This window comes from Polypterus senegalus, chromosome 11 (assembly GCF_016835505.1).
Source record: "Polypterus senegalus isolate Bchr_013 chromosome 11, ASM1683550v1, whole genome shotgun sequence".
NCBI classification, from domain to species: domain Eukaryota; kingdom Metazoa; phylum Chordata; class Cladistia; order Polypteriformes; family Polypteridae; genus Polypterus; species Polypterus senegalus.
This window is the reverse complement of record NC_053164.1, coordinates 52410020-52427227: the sequence shown is the minus strand read 5'-3', so window position 1 is coordinate 52427227 and position 17208 is coordinate 52410020.

The following is a 17208-nucleotide window of genomic DNA, read 5'->3' as shown; positions in this document are numbered from 1 at the left end:
ATGACTGAAGAGTGGGGAACAGGATCTTCTAGTGCCATGCTCCATTAATATTCCATCAATGAGCGAGTGGGGACGATGGATTTGAAACTCCATTTTGGAGTTTCAAGCACCATGATGCACTAACGTTTATTCTAAGGGTGAGGGAGGAATGGGTGTTAGGATATGTGTGATACAAACCAGTACACTCCAAAACACTGCTGGTACACAACTAGTAAAAACTGAGATGGGCAGTACTCCATACTGGTGTGTACTGGCCCACTTCGTGCTCTGGGTTCTGCTTAATAGAAGTTGTGGCAGTAGAGTGGTTAGTGCTGCTGCCTCCAAACTCCATAGTCTTCCTTCGCAGAGTTTGTTGTAACGGCATTGACATTTCTACATTTTTGTGTGATAAAGTATATACCTTTTCGTCATTTATGAAAGGTTTTTAGTTCACAGATGGGAAGCACAGTAGTGCAGTGGTAGCTCAGCTGCCTCACAGTAAGGAGGCTGGGGTTCAAGTTTCTATCTTCCCTGAATGGCACCTGCATGTTCTCCCCCTGTTCTCACCCTCTCCAAAGATATTCAGTTTAGGTGGACTGGCAGTTAATCGTCCCTTAGTGAGTGTCCATGTGTTCATCCTGAGACAGACTGGTGCCCAGTCCGTGGATTGTTCCTGCCTTGCACCCTATGCATGCTGGGATAGGCTCCAGCCTCCCTACAGCCTTGCTCAGGATAAAGTGTGTTTAGAAGATGGACAGATGGATAGTTCACAGACACTTCTGGTATTACTAATTCTGTATGTTGTGTGCACATTTTTGTGATGTTTGTTTCGTGTTCGCCAACATTTTGAGATCTCATGACCACGACATCAGTTGCTTTTGTTAGGGACTTGATTAGGAACGGTCAAGCTGAGTTACCAGTGCAGCTCTTTGAAAGCTGCATGTGCTTTGCTGTTCCAACAAATACTTTCCTCCGTGATTGTGTTGTGATTAATGGCTTTTGTAGATTTGCAATTCCTTTCTTGACCTTGAGCATAGCTTTAGTGTTTCTGTTCTTACGGCAGATCTCTTGTTTTTTTTTCTTTTTGTTGTTCACCCTCGCTATGTTTTTTTTTTTTTGTCTAAGATTCATTTCCTGGGCCATCAGTTGTGTTGGCTGCTCAGTTCATTTTTACAGGAAGTTAACTTGAGGCCATATAGTAGCTAGGAATTTCTCCATGTACTGTAAACACAATTAAGCAACATAATATACAATATATGACACCATCACAACATTACACCAGACATGACAGGTATATTGCTCAAAACACGCATATATAAAACATTACAGTAAAGTAGAATTGCACTCCTGCACAGTAATATACCATGTACATCCTTGCAAAATGAACACAAAATAAACATGATTTAGCCTCGATGGAGGAGTTTAGAAATCAGAAAAAGTCCGAGATGATTAACCAGAGTGACTACCGTAGGAAAAATAAACTGTTTATATGTCTAGCAGTTCTTGCCTTTAGTGACCGTTAATGTTTCCTCAATGGCAATAACTGAAAGAGATGAATGCCCGGGTGAGTGTAGTCTTTGATTACATTTCTGACACATTTCCTGACCCATGATGTGTACAGGACTTTAATGAAGTCAAGTTTCAGGCCTACAGTCTTTGCGGCTGTCCGAATGCTGATGCTGCAGTTTGTGTTTTGAGTGAGAAGATGCATTGCCATGATAGACTGTTCTGGAGAGAGCGAGGATGCTTCCAATGCCAACTTGATAAAACTACCAGCGCTGACTGAGACAAGTTAAACTTTTTAAGTTGATGGACAAACAACATCTGCTGCTGAGCTTTTTCGCTAAGAGCAGTTATGTTTTCATCCCAGCTCAGAGAGTGTGTGTGATAGTTGTATCAAGAAATGTAAATGATGAGAGTGACATTATTTATAACTGGGGTGTAGGAGGTGGGGAGTGTCTCCTAAGACCCACAATCATTTCTCCTGTTTTCAGTGTTTCAAGTTTGTTGAGGGGTGCACCATCTGGCTAGCTAGCTGATCCACCTCCCGTTGTTATGGCACCTCATCGCAGTCTGTAAACTCCAGCAGTTCAACAGATTGGTGTAGAGAGAGAAAAAAGGAGAAGAGACCGAACATAGTTCAGAAAGGGGTCCTGACTGATATCTGCCCATCTTCACTGTCTGACATCTGTTTTTTATAAAGTCAGCGATTAAGAGACATGTGGCATGGTCCACATTCATGCTGAGAACTTTACCTTGGAGACGCACTGCTGTGATTGTGTTAAATGAAGAACTGAAATCCACAAATAAGATCCTGGAATAAATGGCCGAGGTGCCTAAATGCTGCAAGATGCAGTGGAGGACCATGTTTTCTGGATCCTTAACTGACACTGTAAGCACACTGTAGTGGGTCAAGGAGAGAATTTGTGATAGTATCTGGCAGAGTATGCTGCACAACTCCTGGTCCAAGCTTTGGTCTCGTCATGTCTACAGTACAGCAACTATCTGCTGACAGTAGTACTGGCATGAGTCACCAGGCCACTGCAGATGATTCATGATGCAGTGGCACATCTAGTGTTCAACAGCTGAGGCAGACACATGTCACTCCTCTTTTCTGGTCACTACATTGGCTCCTTATAGCAACACATGCTAATTTCAAACCCTACAGAGTAGTCAGTGAGTCAGAGCCTATAAATATGGAGACACTTGTGAGGTCCTATGTTCCTTTTTGACAGCTCTGGTCTGCTGATGCCACCTCTGTGTGGTATTAAACCTCAATCCTGACTCTTTTCACATGTAGCTCCTAGCTGTTGAAATGATCTACCTGGCTCCATTCAGAATTGTAAGCCCCTCAACGTGTCTAAGATGCATTTGAAGACGCTCTTGTTTGGTGAATTTCTACCAAAATAATATTAGCTTTTAAACTTTTGTAACCTTGGAATGATAATTAGCTATTTTGTTCTGAACTCCAGGTGTTCCACGATCTCCTTCCGGCTGCACTTCCAGGTGTGGTGGCAGCCCTGCAGAGGAGGGCTAAGCTGTTTTACATGCACCCCTGGCAGTAGCCACAGGCCCCAGCCGGGTTGAGTTTCCATGCTTCAAACCCGTGGCACTGTAGCAGGCCAGGGGTGCTGCCCTCTGTCGTCCCAGGGGAGATATTGCCCCATACACGCTCCTTCTCCTGGTCCTTCCGTTACAGTGGCATCCCAGCTGTCTGTTGCACCCTATAGTTGGATAAACACATTTGACAATGGATGGGTGATATAAATAACTTGATGCTTATTTTTCCTTTTTCAAATCGCTTGCCTGTTATTCTCATAGAAAACAAATGCCACCACATATACACCCACCAGCAGAGGGCACAGATAAGTAGTAAGACTCTAAAAGAGGAGAGCAGATTGGCACAAAGAAATGTCTGTGCATTAAAAGTGAAACTGACATGTTCAGGTGCTAATGTATGTAAACATCAGACAGCAGAAAGTAAACATTTGTTTAAGAGGGTGATGGGTACTTATAACTCTAAGGGCCCTGAGCAGAGAAGAGCTAATGCTGGGCAAGGAAAAGGCCAGCAAAGCACATATCTTATGAAAATGTGGGCTCTTGATTCCTGGTCCTTCAATTAGAATTTCAGTGATATGTTTCTGCTGGTGTTTATTCCCCGGCTTATCTATATTTTCTGCTTTATTATTGTTTTTTAAAAATCTTTGAGGTATTACATTTAAATGATTTTATGTGATTTCTGTTATGTTTGTTCATTATTTAGTCTTTATGGGCTGTGTCTTCAAGCTTATATGCATACTTTGTGTTCTGTGGGTCGAACCCCAAGAGGCGGGGCCACCATAATATAACACCTAAGAGATGGCCCTCTACCTTCATATTCTGGTGGATGCCCCCTGGGTGTCACTGAAATGTGTTTGGCTACTCATCAGATTGGGGCATGTTGACCTTGGACTGCCTTTTTTGTCAAATTCCTTCACCCTTTATTGGTATTTTTAAAAATTTTAAAGCCAGTTCCACATCTATTGGCTTGCCTAAGCCAAAGCCTGCAGTTAACAGTTGCGGTACTGGCCAGCTTGGGGAAGTCTCTTTTAGGCCGACTCTTGAAGGCCCTAGTCGGCTTTATGGGTCCTTTAGAGTTTTCAATCCCCCTTTCCTCCATGCCAGAGATTCCTTCTCATAACATTTACACTGGTCAGTGAGAAGCTTCAAGAAAGAGTTCTGATAGCATTAGATTGACCAAGGACTTTCAATGGCTGTCTCTGACCCTGGAAGTATGTTATGGTTTTATCAGGACTCTATCCATGGTCTGTGTTTCATGTTTGTATGTTAATGTGTTTTGTAGTTTTTAGCTGATTATTTTTTGCATTTTTGTGATATTAATATTTTCGTTAATATCTTGTTTTTGTACAAAAAAAATGTGAAAAACCTTCTTATGTTTTTACAAGGTGTTTTGATTTCAAGTTATGTTCTTGTAGTTTGTATTGGTTCTGTAGGTTATGCTTCTTCTTCTCAGTATCTTGAGCCAACCTGATGGTCCAGTTGGGGAACTGCCCAGAGCGCTCTTTAAGAGCCCAGTGGTCCATAAAATGGTTGCTGCAGCATTTCCACTTATTGGCACCAATTTGGATTGTGATTGTTCAATTGTTTTTAGTAGTTTTTCTGATTTTTCTGGATTTTGACATTTTGCTTTTGCTAACAAAATATTGATATTGGATCTTGGACATATTTTTCAGAAAACTTCCTAACATGGCCCTGTTTTGTTTTTGAAATCTGTTTTGAATACATTCTTAAAATATTAAAAAGGTTGTTTTGTTCTTAAGCATGGGAATTTACAATCCCCCTTTTCTTTTCAGAGCTTTTGAAATGTAAAACACGTTTACTTTGTACTTTTTTGTGCCCTTGCAGGTCAGAAGCCTAGTTCTTGAGTTTTTGGGAGAGGTTTATTTTGATTTCTAGGCCTCATTGGAAGCAGGAAACTAGAGTTGGGAGCAAAGCTTCACTTTCAGTTTCATGACCCATTCAGACTTACAACAAAGTGATACCATTGATTGTCTCCCATTAGAACAGTCCCTAGGTGGGGTTTAAAAGCCTCCACCTGTCAGGAGTCCACATATCATTTAAAGAGGAAGTGAGCTGGGGAAAAGGCTTAGCTGGCAGGGTGGCAGTGCAGCCAGAGTAAGAATGAGAGAATGAATTTGGTGCCTGAGACTTATGGAGCCAAGGTCACTGAGGAAGTTGAAAAACTCTTTGGTGACAGGCTGCCTGGGTGGAAGATAGTCACCCTGAGATCTTGAAGGCTCTGCATGTTGATGGGCTAACTTGACTGACATACCTCTTCAACATTGTATGAAGGTTGAGGGCAGTGTCTCTGGATTGGCAAACTGGGGTGGTGGTCCACGTCTTTAAGAAAGTGGGATCTTTAGTAGGATCACACTCCTCAGACTCCCTGTAAAAGACAATGCCAAGGATTGGGAAAGGAGGATATGGCTGTTGGTCAAGCCTTGGATTCAGAACAAACAATGCGGATTTCATCCCAGTTGCAAAACAATGAACCAGGCATATGACTGTGTCCATCAGGGAATCCTGTGGGGAGTGCATTGGGAGTATGGGGTATCAGGCCTGCTTTTGTGGAATACCTGGTCCCTGCATAACCAGAGAGAAAGTTTGTTCTACATTGCCGACAGTAAGTCTGACTCTTTCCCAGTGGGTGTGGGGCTCCATCAGGGCTGCCCTTTGAGTCCAATTCTGTTCTTAATTTTTATGGACAGAATTTCTAGGCACAGTCAAGGAATGTAGGGTGTCCAGTTCAGTGGCCACAGGATCTCATCTCTGCTTTTTTTTAATGAAGCAGTCCCGCTGGCTTCATCAGGCTGTGACCTTAGACATTACTGGAACAGTCTGCAGCCTAGTGTGAAGCAGCCAAGATGAGGATCAACACCTCCAAGACTGATTTTGAGTCAGGAAAGGGTGGAGTGCCCAATCTGATTTGGAGTTAACATGCTGCCTGAGGCAGAAAAGTTTGAATATCTCAGGGTCTTGTTTACATTTGAGGAAAGATGGGAGTGTGAGATCATCAGGCAGGTCAGAGTGGCATCAGAAGTTATCTGGATGTTGTACCAGCCCGTCGTTGTGTAGAGAGAGCTGAGCCAAAAGCAAAGTTCTCAATTTACTGGTTGTTCTACGTTCCTACCTAACCCTGGTCATGAGCTGTGGGTAGTGACTGATTGAACTAGATCGCAGATACAAGAGGCCAAAATGAGTTTCCTTCACAGGATGTGTGGGCTCAGCCCTAGAGACGGGGTGAGGTGTGCAGACATTCAGGAGGAGCTCAAGGTAGAGCCACTGCTCCCCTGCATCGAAAGCAGCCATTTGAAGTGATTCAGCCTTCTGATTAGTATGCCTCCTTGACATCTCAATAGGGAGGTTTTTCAAGCATGTCTAATGAGGAGACCTTGGGTATACATATGATATGCTGGCATGAATGGCAGAAAATGGATGGATGGATAGTAGGCCTGAGGCTTAGTGATTAAGGTGGGAATCATTTTATTTTTGAGCATTTTTTAACATTAATTATTTCATGAGGGTAACATCATTAAAACACAATTTTGGAAGACTGTTCATTGTCTTTTTGTGAATTTTTCTGAAGACCAAAGCAATGTTGTTTATTATTGCTAAGTCCATGGCAGGTGATGTGAGATGAAGATCAGGTGACACATTGTTTCATTGCAATGCCGTGCTGTTAGTCCTCCATGCACCGGACTGAAGATAAAAAACACATGACAATGATTGGCACTAGTCAGGGGAGTGAAAAACAAGTTAGTCTGTGGAATCTTTGTTGTGAATTATTCTAACAATCTTTGCGTTTTTGCGCTTTGGTTTAGATGTTTGGCTTGATCATTCTTTCTGGTATTTGTAACCTGAGGCTGTTATATGACAATGCATTTGCCCGCTTCTTACCTTTTTTCTCTTTATTGGTCTTTCTTCTTGGTCTAATAATAAACAATTTAAAATCACATGTTTTCCTAGTGTCTGTAACAGGCAAGTGGGTGAGCAACTGCTTCTGAGACTTTAAAACAGAACTTGCACTTGAGGAATCTTGTGGGACACATATGGGACATTTTGGTTTATCCTTGGTTTGATCATTTGCATTATTCATGGGTACATCCTTCTGTTCTGGTACATCTTGTAGTTCCACGGATGTGCCAGGGATGGACTCGGTCAAGTGAATTTTATTATTAAAATCAAAAAGTAACCAGCTGTGTCAAAGTATGGTGCATTACAGTTCTTCAGATAGTTATCAATAAATAATCCATAAAACAGTTCAGTGATCATATGCCAAAAAGAATCCAATAAATAAATAAAACCAAGAGATGAAATTAGGTTCAGGACTAATCCACAGACTGTTTCTCCAGTGTCTCTCTCTCTGTGTCTCCACTGTTCTCCTCTTGGGCTCATTCTACTGGCCCAAGACATCAGCTAGCTCAATCCCCTTTGTGTCTCTCTTACACATCTACCCCAGTTGTTCACCACTGGGTCCCTACGAGCCTACCTGTCCCTTCCTTCCTCCTCTGTCCATTGGTTATCACAGGAAAAGTTTGGACCCCTCGATCAGCCCTACACCCTCTCAATCATCAGGTTTGATCACCCCTGGAATGACTCTCCTGACTCACTCTACCGTGGTGCTTATCCCAACTGGTTCATCTTTCTTCTTCTCACACTGGACTAACCTGAAGATCCTTCTCTTCATCTTTCTCATTATTTAACCCTTCTTTTGTCTTTCTTTTAAATCAATTCTGCTAGAGTAGATGTTTCTCTAAAGGAACCATGCATGTGAATTTTTAATCATTTCTTTCTTCCATTAAGCAATTTGTGGCCATACATCTTTTCTTACCCAAGCTCACCACTTTATTTTTAATAAAACTCACCTTGCTCACCAACCCCCAAGTTTTCATGGGAATTGTTAGATATACATTATTTTCACTTTGTGACAGATGGCCGGGGCCCATGCCTGGCCTGGGCACCCTTTCACCACACCTGCCAGGGTGACAAGGGTGGGAAGCCCAGTATCTCCCCCTGGACGTTAGATGGCAGCATCCCTAGGTTGCAGCAGTGCCTCAGACTCCTCCAGGGCTTCATGGGGGTTGGAGTTCTGTGCAGCTCTTTGGGGTTCCGCAGGCGCCGCCAGTGGGTGCTGCAACAGGAGCAGCTGGCCCCTTTTGGGCACTGGTTTCACCTTAACCGGAAGTGCAGCCGGATGTCGACAATCAACCACCTGGAGCACTTCAGGGTGCCTGATAAAAGGGAACCAGCAACCACCACTCAGTGGCTGGAATCAGGTGGAAGAAGGACAGGACTCAGGAGGAGAGTGGAATGCTGACATGAGAAGCAAAGGCATCAAGGAAAGAGGCCTGGACTTTCGGAGAGTTTTGGGGTTGTGTGCTTCATTTTTGTAAATATTATTGTAAATAAACGTGTGTGCTTTGGAGCCAACAATGTCTACCTGTCTGTGTCCGGGCTGAGCTCCACAATGGCACAGATTGGACACGGGAGGCACGTATAAAAAGAAAAGACTTTTTTTATTTTTCTTCAGCTGGAGGGCATGTCTTCCCCGTAATCCATCCAGCCACAACACAGTCCCAAATAAAGCACAAATAAACTACATCAGCACTATCCTCTCTTACACCACCACCACTCCTCCACAAGCTTAGTCCTCCTCCTCCCGACTCTGGCCTTCTTCCACCTGGCCTTCTTCCAGCCATAGAATGGAGGTAGGTGGTCCCTTTTATATACATACCCGGGCGTGCTCCAGGTGCTTTCCGATTCGCTTCTGCTGACACTCCCAAGTGTGGCGGAAGTACCGGCTGCACACCCGGAAGCGGTCCAGGTGTCCCTGGTCTTCTTCCCTCCAGTACTTCCGGGTGTGGCGGAAGTGCTGAAGGCCAGGGCTCCTCAGGCATTGGGGCACCACAGGCCCCTATAGGGTTGAGCTTCCAAGCTCCATTCCTGTGGTCCCCAAAGCCACCAGGGTGGTTGCCCCATCACTCACCACTCGCCACACTTTTACTTTAATAATTCAGTTAAAACAATATTTGGAATTAACTTTTGTTCAAGATCGCACTGAATTTTGATTCCGTGTTTGGATTTACATTGTAACCACGGCAGGTATAACTGCACCTGAGTAAATATCGTTTCTTTGTCTCTAATAAATAAACCAACTTTTTCTAATGTTTGTCTCTGTGATTTGTTAATTGTCATAGCAAAAGCTATTCTCACAGGAAACTGTAAACGTTTTAATATGAATGACATGTCAAGATCTCCTTTTGTGTCGAATGTTATTCGCAGAATATGTACTACATTACCTTTCTTGTCACCTGTTAAAATTTTACACGTTAGAATTGTTCAACCAATACATCTAATCTTGCTCCATTGCATAGTATAGGGTGGTCCAGATTGAATTATGCAATTTTCATTACGCTATAACTTATTAAGTTTATTACATAGAGAATTCACAAAAAATTCTTTTTGTTTCCAATAGACGGCAGCACCTGCTCTGCATTCCAAAATGGCGGGGAGATGGTTGTCAGTCGAACAGCGGGTGTGATGTGTTTGCCTTTCAATAATTGCATAATTAGATCTGGACCACCCTGTACATCACTCATACATAAATTACTCAATAACATTACGATACATCCTTCTTTCAACAGTAATTTGGCCGGTGAAAGACTGGACAATGTTAATGCAATATTCTATGGGATATTGTAAATTGATGTTTTTAATCCCCCGCACGATCACCACCAACTGCTTCAGCATAGTCTATTGATACGCATTTAAACAATTTGCCGCGTAACCGATCGACAGTTTTCTTGTTAATTCATTTGACTTCATCGTTTCTCACTACCATATTTAGATAAATGGGTGATTTTAAAATGGATTTTCGTAAGTATGTGTGTTCATAAGTAATCCCTTTAATGGATTGGTGTCTGTCCAGGTTAAGTGCCGGAATGCACCTGATGAGCGTGGTCTTGTTTGAAAATATTTGTAAGCAGGGCGTGACTTGAAAGAATCAAATGGCAAAAGTCTCTGTCTCACGGGACTTCCTTCCAAAAAGTCTTTTCAAAAAGTCACGTCTCGTCACTGGATTAGTCTTGTCTCATCCCAAGATTTTTTTATTATAATAGAGAGACAACAAACTGTGGCACAGAATGTCAAATCAAATCTTTTGAAGCTGTCTATGTGACATTGATGCAATGTTCACCTCTTGCAGAGCCCAGAGCCTTTTGGGCAGAGTTGCTGTTGTTTTAGAAGTACACTGGCATTCCAGTCCATTGATCCTCCTTTCTACCTATGCTTAGTGAATGACACTGGAAGGGGTGCTTCTGGTATAAGTCATCATGCACCTTTTAAGTGGGTTGTGTTTCTCAGGCTTCAGGGGTCCCACCTAGGCATTCTCTGGCTCATTGCTATGTCCTTCCTTGCTAATCAAGCCCATAAAACCTTCCCCAATGGTCTTCTCCTGTGCACCGAGATGTTCTAAGAGGAGAAGGTGGAATAAACTGTAACATGCATGGTGAGACTGCTAAAATATCTTGTGGTATTTTAGAGTTTAAAAAGTGAGTTGTGTTCCAACAGTTTTTGAAAGTAAATGTCAGCATACCATCTCCTTTGCTCCTTTGTCAGCTCAACTGACTAGTTCCTATCTATTCATTCGCTGTATCTGTTGTATATAATTCAGGGCTGCTGGGGCTAGAGTCTGTAAAATAGGAACCAACCCTGAGCAAGTGGCTAGTACTTGTAAGTCCTCACTGACACAGAGAAAGTCGTGAAACGTCAAATCAACAGCCCAGCACCCATAGCTCTGAAATATATGAGCAAGATTGGAGTATGAGCAGAAATACTGATGCCGATACCAGGAGGCCTTTTACAGTTTTTTTTAACTTTCTCAGCTGTCTGTGGTCAGTTGGTCTACAAATATAAATCTTGCCGGATGTGAAGACCTGTTAGGGGATTTCTAAGGAAGAAAGAAAAGTGGCTTTATACTTGCAGCCATGCCAAAAGAACAAACAGTGCAACTGCCAAGTACAAATTTAAACAAATGGCTCAAGCTACACTGAGGACTACAATCATGCTGGGTTCTCGCTATCGCACATATTTGAATACGTGAATGTGGCACAGCAGGCGGTATTGTTATTGCTACAGTGCATAGGCCCCTGGACTAATTCTTTACCTTCTTTCTGCAGTTATATGATCTTCTGAATGTTTGCTTGCTTTCCACCAATGAATATCTTCTCAAGGAGTTCTGTGAAGTGAGCCAGCATCTCTCAAATGGGACAGACTTCCCTGGACAGGACAGAAATTCACAACAGGGCACAATTGCAAACACACACCCAGAGTTATCAGTTAGTCTAACATGGATGTTTTAGGGAACTGCGTGGCAGGCTCATGTCATGGTGCAAACTAGCTAAATGATCATTTGGGTGCCCCACAGCCTCTGGGGTGTCCCCAGGCCACAGACAGGAGATAATGCTTTAGCACTTACACAATGAGATGCCTGAGCACAGAAGCAAGAATAACAAAACACATAGGCAGGACACGTTATTGTTCCCCCGTTTTTACAAAAGTTTGTGTTTTTATTTCATAAAGCAAAACAGGTGCCTGCAAATCATGTTGACAGAAAGCAAAAATGTGCCTGCTGATAAACAAAACTGCCACTTTCGTGTAAATCTTGTAAAGGGGGCAGCTGGTTAGAACTTAACAACATAAGAAATTTCAAATAACACATCAGATTAAATTATTATGATTGTTCAAGTAATGCCATTGCTGTATTCAGTTTGAACAATGCAGTTTCAATGACTATATATATACTGTATATATATATATATACACAGTGGGTACGGAAAGTATTCAGACCCCCTTCAATTTTTCACTCTTTGTTATATTGCAGCCATTTGCTAAAATCATTTAAATTAATTAATCCTCATTAATGTACACACAGCACCCCATATTGACAGACACAGAAAAGAATTTTTGAAATTGTTGCAGAATTATTAAAAAAGAAAAACTGAAATATCACATGGTCCTAAGTATTCAGACCCTTTGCTGTGACACTCATATATTTAACTCCGGTGCTTTCCATTTCTTCTGATCATCCTTGAGATCACCTTCATTTGAGTCCAGCTGTGTTTGATTATACTGATTAGACTTGATTAGGAAAGCCACACACCTGTCTATATAAGACCTTACAGCTCACAATGCATGTCAGAGAAAATGAGAATCATGAGGTCAAAGGAACTGCCTGAAGAGCTCAGAGACAGAATTGTGGCAAGGCACAGATCTGGCCAAGGTTACAAAAAATTTCTGCTGTACTTAAGGTTCCCAAGAGCACAGTGGCCTCCATAATCCTTAAATGGAAGACGTTTGGGCGGACCAGAACCCTTCCTAGATCTGGCTGTCTGGCCAAGCTGAGCTACCGGGGGAGAAGAGCCTTGGTGAGAGAGGTAAAGAAGAACCCAAAGATCACTTTGGCTAAGCTCCAGAGATGGGAGAAAGATGAAGAAAGTCAACCATCACTGCAACCCTCCACCAGTCAGGGCTTTATGGCAGAGTGGCCTGTCGGAAGCCTCTCCTCAGTACAAGACACATGACAGCCCGCGTGGAGTTTGCTAAGACTCTCTGTAAGATTCTCTGGTCTGATGAGACCAAGATAGAACTTTTTGGCCTTAATTCTAAGCGGTATGTGTGGAGACAACCAGGCACTGCTCTTCACTTGTCCAATACAGTCCCCATAGTGAAGCATGGCGGTGGCAGCATCATGCTGTGGGGGTGTTTTTCAGCTGCAGGGACAGGACGACTGGTTGCAATCGTGGGAAAGATGAATGCGGCCAAGTACAGGGATATCCTGGACAAAAACCTTCTCCAGAGTGCTAAGGACCTCAGACTGGGCCGAAGGTTTACCTTCCAACAAGACAATGACCCTAAGCACACAGCTAAAATAACGAAGGAGTGGCTTCACAACAACTCTGTGACCGTTCTTGAATGGCCCAGCCAGAGCTCTGACTTAAACCCAATTGAGCATCTCTGGAGAGACCTAAAAATGGCTGTCCACCAACATTTACCATCCAACCTGACAGAACTGGAGAGGATCTGCAAGGAGGAATGGCAGAGGATCCCCAAATCCAAGTGTGAAAAACTTGTTGCATCTTTCCCAAGAAGACTCATGGCTGTATTAGCTCAAAAGGGTGCTTCTACTAAATACTGAGAAAAGGGTCTGAATACTTAGGACCATGTGATATTTCAGTTTTCCTTTTTAATAAATCTGCAAAAATTTCAAAAATTATTTTTTGTCTGTCAATATGGGGTGCTGTGTGTACATTAATTAGGAAAAAAATTAATTTAAATGATTTTAGCAAATGGCTGCAATATAACAAAGAGTGAAAAATTGAAGGGGGTCTGAATACTTTCCGTACCACTATATATATATATATATATATATATATATATATTGTGGACTCGGACCCGGACACACACAGACGGACATCATAAGCTCTACCACACACCATTTATTTACACTATTTACAAGTCCATATACGTGCACCACAAACCCCAGTGCCTCTTGCACCGCTTCTCCAATGTCCAGGCCTCAGAGTCTTTGTGCCTTTCCTTCTCCTGGCTGCGTCCAGTCCTCTCTCCAGCTCCGTCTCTCTTCCACCCGACTTCCGCCTTCGACTGAAGGGAGGCGGCCCCTTAAATAAGAACCCAGATGGGCTCCAACTGCTTCCCAGCACTCCTCCGTAGACACGCCCCAGTGTGGCGGAAGTGCCGGCTGCACACCCGGAAGCCGTCCGGGTGTCCCCTGTCGTCTTCCCCCCAGCACTTCCTGGTGTGGCGGAAGTGCTGGGCTCCAGGGATATTCAGGCACCCGGGTTCTGCCTGGCGGTGGCCACGGGTCCCTACAGGGCTGGGCTTCTAATCCCTTTACCCGAGGCCCCCAACACAACTAGGGCGGACGCCCCCTTGCGGTCTGGAGGAGGCACAAGCCCTCCTCCGGTCCTCCTGGGCGTCCCGGCCGGATGCCACAGTGTATATATATATATATATATATAATGCTAAGGATTGTGTCTGTCTGTCACATGATTGTCACACAATTATTTGTGAACTGCTGGGGCTAGAGCCTTGACCTCGGTCTTATTAAAAAGCTTATGGCATTATGTTTGACACTTGTGAAACAAACAATGTAGCTGATGGCAAAGTTATTGGGGTTTTCATGTTTTTCTGCCAAACTGCATAAGCAACCTGATCAACAAAGTAACATCCACCCATCTATTATCCAACCCGCTATATCCTAACTACAGGGACACGGGGGTCTGCTGGAGCCAATCCCAGCCAACAAAGGGCGCAAGGCTGGAAACAAACCCTGGGCAGGGTGCCAGCCCACTGCAGAGAAAGTAACATGACAGAGAAAATCTGATGAGTGTAAAGCAAGTTGCAGAAGCTAAATACATACTTGGAAGAAGAAGAAGAATGACAGCTATGGAAGTGGCTACACACAACCCTATGTGAAGTTCTTGGTGTTTGCGTCTTTCATACAGCAGACTACAGACTGCATAGGTAAACTGATCAAGAAGGTGACATCACAGAGAAAAAAAAGAAGAGCAGTGACATGTGCTGAGTATAAAGCAAATTGCAGAAGCCAATTACATTCTAAGAAGAAGAACAAGAATGACAGCCCCGGCATCTGCTGCACACAACCTGCTAGCAGTTTTTTTTATTTTGTATACGAAAAATGCAGTGACAACTGCACTACATTCTCTGACTTCTGTAATTGTACTTGGTAATGTTACCGACCTCAGGCCTAGGGGAACCTGGGCCAGGTACAAGCCACTGTTGCTACAGGGTGTAGCCACAGCGATATGGTGTAAAGCTTAAAAGAAACAGACAGCAGTCCCGAGTCTCAGACCATCCTTCTGTTTCTCCTCTTTTCTCCTTTTCCCAGAAATATATATATACTTCAATTTCTGCATATATCAACATGGCAATCAGTGAAAACAATGGTGCAAGCCAATTTCCTCTGCATAACAAATAGTGTAAACACATTTACTTTGAGTCCTTGATTAAAAACCAACTTTCCAAGGAAGCAGACAGTTCTGTATCCCGACATTGTATGTAGATGAGATACTAAGTGAAAGCAGTCTGACTATTCAAAACAGGTGACTCTTTAGCAAGACAGGTAAATATTTATGTCCTGTAGATAGCCATCAGCAATAACCTGTAGCAGAATTTTCTAGAAATTCTGCCTTTTCTAAGTAACACACCGAAATGTTATTTTCTTTATAATGCTGAGTTGTAGCCCATTACACTCTCCCCTACTTTTTTTTGAGATGGCTCCTGACATCTTGCTCTAAAGGCTCAGCCTTTGGTTCAGTGTCTATTGTGTCTCAACTAGTGGTCTTAGATAATAATCAAATCCTGGGTATGCTGGATACACTATTGTGTGGCTTGGCAACAGATACATAGGATTCTGTATAACTGCATGGACACCAGGATTCCAAGGCTGGTATGATGGCTGCCCCAGTCTGTGGTATGTGAATACTTCTCTGGGTCTGACAGTGCAAGCCGATCTTCTTAAAGAGTCCCCTTCTCTGTCACTCTGGTGTTCTGTTGCTAGGTCTTCTTGACCATTTGTGGGTCCCACTACTTCATCAATGTTCTCCACCTGGGGTTCAGCAACACTGCTCTCCATTTGCAGTCCTTGTTCCCTTGATATTCCTTGCAAAGGATTTCTGTCAGGTTCTCGTGGTTCAGGGTAGAACTCTCGGGCCTTGGCTCTGAGCCTGGAGCATGACTCAGATTCTATTACCTCAGATCTGACATGTGCTGGAAAGCATGGCAAGCAACGGGGACCATATGAGGTTTCTACTTCCTCATCGGAGTGATCAGACTTTTCTCTTCTTCCAAGGTTCGGAGCATCTGAAGCAGAGTTCGATTGAATCGTTCTACTGGATTCCCCTGTGGATGGTAGGGAGTGGTGCGGGAGTGAGCTATTCCAGATAGTTGTTGGAGCCTCTGAAATAAGTTATTTTCAAACTCACGCCCCTGGTCATGGTGCAGCTTTGCAGGGTAGCCAAACGGGGGATAAAGTCTTGGAAAATCTTCTCAGCTGCGGTTTTCCAGATTTGTTTTGGTGGCATATGCTTGTGCAAAGCGAGTGAAGTGATCCATGAGAACCAGAACATAGTCATAACCTCCTTTACTTGGCTCAAGATGGAGAAAGTCCACAGAGAGCAGTTCAAAAGGTTCGCTTGTAGTAATAGAGCCCATAGGTGCTCTGTCTTGGTTACTAGGGTGCTTCTGTTTGATGCAGGCGCATTGTCGAATTACATAATCTTCAATCTCTCGCTGCATGTAAGGCCAATAAAATCTTTCTCTGGCTAGATGAATCACCTTGTCAGATCCGATATGTCCCATATCATCATGGAGGCTTTTAAGGACAACTGGTTTCAGCTTATGTGGCAAAACAAGTTGCTTTCTTTTCCTACTTGCCTGTACAGTACTCCCTTGTAAATGGTGAGTTTGTTCCATTCATGTATCAGTCTCTTTGTTTCAATTCCCATTTGTTCCTTGTCCTTCTTATTTGGACCCCATCCTCTGCTTTTGAGGTTAATGATTTCACTGATGGTAGCATCTTCTTGCTGCGACCCTAATATCATTTAGTGTGACTGTATCAGCACTTTCTGGCAACACACCGTCATCCACTGAGGTGAACTGTAGAGCAGCCACCCATGGCACTTCTTTATCTTTAGCTGCTTTGTCCCCCTGCCAGACAGCTGAGACGACTTCTGGAGATATTGTTTCATTATACTCAGTGATAGTGGCCTGTAAGTTCACAGGGAAGCGGGACAGCGTATCTGCATCTGTATTTGCTTTCCCAGGGCGGTATTTGATGTCAAAGTTAAAGTCTGCTAATTCTCCAACCCAGCGATGACCCACTGCATTCAGTTTTGCTGTACTCAGAGCATATGTCAGAGGGTTATTGTCAGTATATACAGTGAAGGTGGGTGCATAATATAGATAGTCTCTAAATTTTTCACAGATTGCCCACTTCAGGGCCAAGAATTCTAACTTGCCAGAGTGGAGATGGTAATTTCTCTCAGCTGGGGTTAGTGTTCTTGATCCGTAGCCAATTACACGTAGTTTACCCTCCTGCTGTTGGTAAAGTACTGCTCCTAGTCCTTC